This window comes from Primulina tabacum, chromosome 18 (genome assembly GCF_025594145.1).
Source record: "Primulina tabacum isolate GXHZ01 chromosome 18, ASM2559414v2, whole genome shotgun sequence".
Taxonomy (NCBI): domain Eukaryota; kingdom Viridiplantae; phylum Streptophyta; class Magnoliopsida; order Lamiales; family Gesneriaceae; genus Primulina; species Primulina tabacum.
In genome coordinates this window covers 24,825,374-24,830,921 of record NC_134567.1, presented here as the reverse complement: position 1 = coordinate 24,830,921, position 5,548 = coordinate 24,825,374, and the positions used below count along the sequence as shown (strand labels likewise).

Sequence of the window (5,548 nt, the reverse complement as noted above, 5' to 3'; positions counted from 1 at the left end):
ATTCGCTTCATTTTCAATTAGGCCTTGCTCTAGCTTCTTTAAGGTTATTACTTCCTTAGTAGTAGCTCAACACATGTACTCTTTACTTGCTTATGCATTCATAGCACAAGACTTTACTACTCAAGCAGCATTATATAATCATCACCAATATATCGCAAAATTCATCATGACATGAGCTTTTGCTCATGGAGCTATATTTTTCATTAGAGATTACAATCCGGGGCAAAATGAAGATAATGTATTGGCAAGAATGTTAGACTATAAGGAGACCATCATATCTCATTTTATTTTTAATAAAAAAAGTATTCTTTTTTTTTTCGAATTTGGTAAAAGAGTTTTTTAATATTCTAGATTCTCAAAGCGGCGAGAATTTCATTTTATATTGATTAACTCCGATAGGGAATGGAAATCAAGAATTTTATTTTTGAAATAAAATCAGTCAATTTTTCGAGTCAGCCCGATTCATATTATTTCAATGTTTTACTATTTATTTTATTTGTTTATCGCACAAAAAACTTTTTGAATTCCCGATAAAAAGAGATTTCTCTAAGGAAAACGCTTTTAACGATGCACAAAACCCATTCATTTTCCAAACATTTTTTCTAATATGCTTTTTTGATACAGAAGTACGTTTTTTGGAACTGCCATTGAAATTAAAATTAAGAGATTACTTATTGGTATAGCTGGATGTGAAAGACATCTTGTTCAAAATAAATATATGTTTTCCTAATTCATTATAGATTAATTTTCTTTTTTAAAAAAATATTTTTTTTTATAAAAAAAGAATAGGTATAGGTGAACGATATGGAAAAATTGTATAAAATATTACTAAAAAAATAAAAAATAAGAATATTCTTTCTTTATTTTTCAAATGAGTTTTTCAGGTCCATAAAAAATAGTTTTATGTTTGGTGTTTTTATTTCATATTCTTCGCGATTCAAAGCTATATTTCCAAAATCTGTTGTGCCATAAAAATGGAATTGCTTGAACTTAATAAAATGAAAGAATCAAAAATTACATAACATGACATAAAATGAAAATACCTCAAGAAAGGTTTAAGATCAGAACCCTTCAGTATATGCTAGTAGTTCAGTTAGGCAGTGGTGTAAGTCCTAAGCTGAATGGATTTGTACAAGGTATTGTATAAATCAAAATCTTCTAGTGGAATCTACCCGAGGTGGTAGAAGGGGTGACGTAGGAGCAGTTGATGTACCCGAACATCCATAAACATAGACTTGTCAAATTGGGTCAGGCCCGTCAGGCCGGTCCGTCACACTATAAAAATTGAGCTGGTTAGGTTGATAAAATAGCAGTCCGTCTGAATGCGGGCCAAATGAACTGAGCCCGTTTGGGTTACGGGCCAAGACGAGTCGGGCCTAAATGGGGTGGGCTGGCCCGCCAAATTAGGGTAAAATTTTATATTTTCAAGTTTTAAGTTTTAATATTAAAATTCCACTATTTATATGCTAGTTTTTTAAATATGTTTTTTATATCAATTTAAATCACTCTAGAAATTATTTATATGCTAGTTAAGTATCAGTCATGTTCCCTTTATATACACATGTATCAGTACTCTATTCCAGATTTTTTTAAGAATTAAGTTATTTAAATATGTTTATAATCAATCATATTGTTTAATTTATTAGTTTCATGTGTATATGTGCATCTTTATACACGATTTATTTTTCTATAATAAAATAAAATAATAATAACTAAATCAATATGATATATTTTTTAAGTAATTTTTTGCAAATTCCGATTGCACATTAATTTTTAAAACATAAATCAATTGTTTCATGAAATATAATTTAATTGTTATAATAATAATAATTATTAATTTAGATTTAAAAAATAATTTATTAAGATGTTCTGGATATTTCAACAGAACTTACGTGTTTCTTCTCATAAAAGATACTTCTTTTATATATTTTAAATGTAATGATATACTAAATATATTAGCATTTTTTCTTAAAAAAATAAGCTGGTCGGCCCGCCTAAACCACGACCCAAGATGGGCTGGGTTGGCCATTTAGAGGCCCGCCCCGCCCCGCCTAATGGCGGGTTGCGGTGGGTGGCAGGCTGGCCCGGCCCGCCAGCCCGTTTCGACATGTTTACATAAACATATCTTGTGTACTTAACCGTTTAACATTTGTTTTCAAACTGATTTGATCAGTTCGAGCTGTTATCAGTTCAGTTTCACCACCTGAACTGATATATGCAAGAATTGATCTCCCTTATATTAGTTAATCAGTTTACACAAGTTAAAAGTTTTAAAGTGATTAGCTTTCTTAACAAAGAATTATTTCGAGTATTTTTCGTTTGGTTTATAATTAATCAAACTCGATCCAATTTATCGGTGTTTACATTCTTAGAACACGAGTTGTTGCAGCTCATTGAGAATATTGTGTTTGAAGCACCCTTGCAGGTGCCCCTAAAAGAGCCATCAAACTTTCCCAACTTTTCCATGAAAAATAACTCAAAAACTCTCGTGAAAATGTCTCGCAAGTTAATTTTGTGAGATATGTCTCATATCTGACCCAACAAAAAAATATTATTTTTCATCCCAAAATATTTTTTTTCAATATATATATATGGATCGAGTTGATCCATTTCAGAAATATAAATATATGAGATCATTTCACAATATGCATACCCAATAAAAATAGAGATATCGCACGTTAATACATAAAATATAAAAATTCTCCCCGATAATTACAATCCATTAAAAATTTATTTTGAAGATATCTTATCACAACTCTATCCAAAATAAGATACATTAATAAATGTTTATCGATAATTACATAAAAGTCATGTTGGTATAATTCATGTAAATTACTTAGACCTGGGACCGTACGTACCATGATCACAAAACATTGATAGTCAGTATTATATATAACCTACGATCCATCTGCTCGAGAACAAGATGTATCATACATGTTTCTATGGTCTTGTGTCTAAAACAGTACACCAGATGATCGACGGTCATCCCTGCTTGCATGAACGAGAACACGATAACGGGACCAACCAACCGGAACCCATGCCTCATCAAATCCTTGCTCATAGTCTCTGCCTTCGGGCTACTCAGTGGCACATTTCTTGAATGTCTGAATTTGTTGATCATTGGTTTGTAGTTCATTTGATCCCACAAGTAGCCATATTCCCTAACAATCTTCAAACAAAGAAAATTCAAGTGAATTGAGGGAATAAAATGTCTTAATATAATATCTCAATCTCACGTTCATGATTAGTGAAATTTATCGTAATCGATCAATATAATATTATAATGAACTCCTATAAAAACTTGAGAGCCGATACACGTGACAAATTAAAAATGAATTTTTTTATCTTATTAATGCATCTTGCGTTTTCCACAATGCACCTAAACCTGCTTTCTGGTATAGTTAATTCTTTGTTGGAATATGTGTCCATAATCTCGTTTTCACCCATTTTGCTCACATTTTGAGCATCAAATCCACGAAATGCTTCCCTGATCAGTAATATAATCAAATACCCATAAAAAAATTAATCCTTAATTGTGCAATTAAGTCATAATTGGGAAAAAAAAATTAATCGTCAAACCTGAGAATTATTCTCCTTTTCAAGATTTCAGTCCAATTAAAATCCATTAGCAGTCCACACATTGCCAGCAGCTCGAACAACTGACTGCTTATTACGTTTGAAATATTTTTTAAGCATTATTAATCAGTATATTAATTTTAAATTAATATTAATTATTATTATTATTCTTTATGCAAATGATGTAAGGTATGGCTTACTTGTCATCATAGACTGAAAACTCCCCAGCATTCGTCGTGGAATCGAACGTAAACTTCATCTGGAATTGATTTCAATTAGAAATATATATTGGGGAAAAATATAATGATTATTGGTAATTAATTTATAAATTTGTACTTAGTCATACATAGTTATAGAGCCATTAATGGTGATGCACTACCTAACAACGCAATTGTGGTTTACAAAATTATAATCTATCACCCCACGGAATGGACTACTATTATATAAAAGAGGGAAAATTTTAAATTGATCTTTATATTTGTCTTTTGTGATTTGGTCATTTATGTTATCAAATCAATTTTAAATCTTTTTTTCGTTAATTTTAGTCATTTTTCACAACGTGTTGCTGATGTAGTACTGATGTCATGTTGATGTAACACTGATATGTTCATTGTTACATAAATGTTCTTGAAAAAAATAACTAAAATTTTTCAAAAAGTGAAAGATGCATACGAGACTATTGAAATTTAACAATCAAAATTGCTAAGAAGCATATATGAAATATTTATTAATATTGTATATATATATATATATTTATATTTGAAAAAAATAACTAAAATTTTGCAAAAATTTAAAGATGCAGATGAGACTATTGAAATTTAACAATCAAAATTGCTAAGAAGAGACGGTAATTATTCTATTCATCCAGATCGGATTAATATATCCTACTAATTAACCAACACCGTGTAGGTAACCTCCATTGAAATCATCATGTCTTAGGTTAAGTGACATATATATCTAGAATAACTTTTGAACGACCAAATTCGACATGAGACCTGATTATAGACTTAGATTAAATTAAGCAGTGGTAAAATCAAAATTTGGGTTACGAGGGATTGGCCGACGCAAAACAATAGTGAAAATTAAATAATATTCAATGGAGCCCGTCCTCGTATTCAAGAGGAAACCTTTACTTTACGAGCCGACTTCACTTATTTTTAGCCATGCAATAATGAAAGATTCTAGTTAATATTATGTATTTTTTTAAAGCTGTATTTTAGAAATATGATTGTGTAAGGTTGCGGAATTCTAAATACAAATGATAAGAAATAAAAAAATGCAAATTTTACCACTGTTTTTTGAGAGCCAATTGCACCTCTTCGTTTCTTCCTCAGTAGGATCATGATCTGCATGAAGCTGCTGCACAATTTCAGTCATAGGCACTTCTCTTCTTGCAGTCGGTGTAATCAAACGAATCGCAAACGATATTTTCTGTTCGAGCGAGGTCGAAGAATCCGTCAAGGAACACGAATCTGTTGAATTATGTGAAAGATAATTATAGAGAAGACAAAGATAGAGGTGACAAAGTTCTGTGAAGCCCAAATGGTTATATTTTCTTGGAACGCTTCGATAATATATTTGTATTTGGCTTCTCCTTTTCTTTCGAAATGTTTTTTATCTTTTCCATATCTTGTTTCTTGATAAATAGTTTGGACATGTTGGAGAAGAAGGGTTTAAATTTTCTTGAAACACTATTCTTTACAATAGGGTTTCATGATATATGAGCAAGGGAACTATTCTGCTTCCAAAAAAAAAAAAAAAGTTAGGGAAATATTTTGAAGCGTAAAAATTTATAAAAAATATAAAAAAATTAATTTTGTTTTTCAAAATGGAATGATGTTCGTGATTGCTTTATGTGGTGTGGATATATATGTTGGGGAAAATCCATAAATCGCAGAATCCATCACGCTAAATCATTAAGAATTTGACTGAAAACTTAAGCGGAAGCGTACCTGAAGCCATAATCCTGAAT

At 30.6% G+C, this 5,548-nt stretch overlaps 1 pseudogene; it reads right to left on the bottom strand.

Moving 5' to 3' along the window:
• Positions 1 to 2,863: 2,863 nt before the first annotated feature.
• LOC142532413 (uncharacterized) lies at positions 2,864 to 5,233 on the bottom strand (annotated as a pseudogene).
• Positions 5,234 to 5,548: the final 315 nt, after the last annotated feature.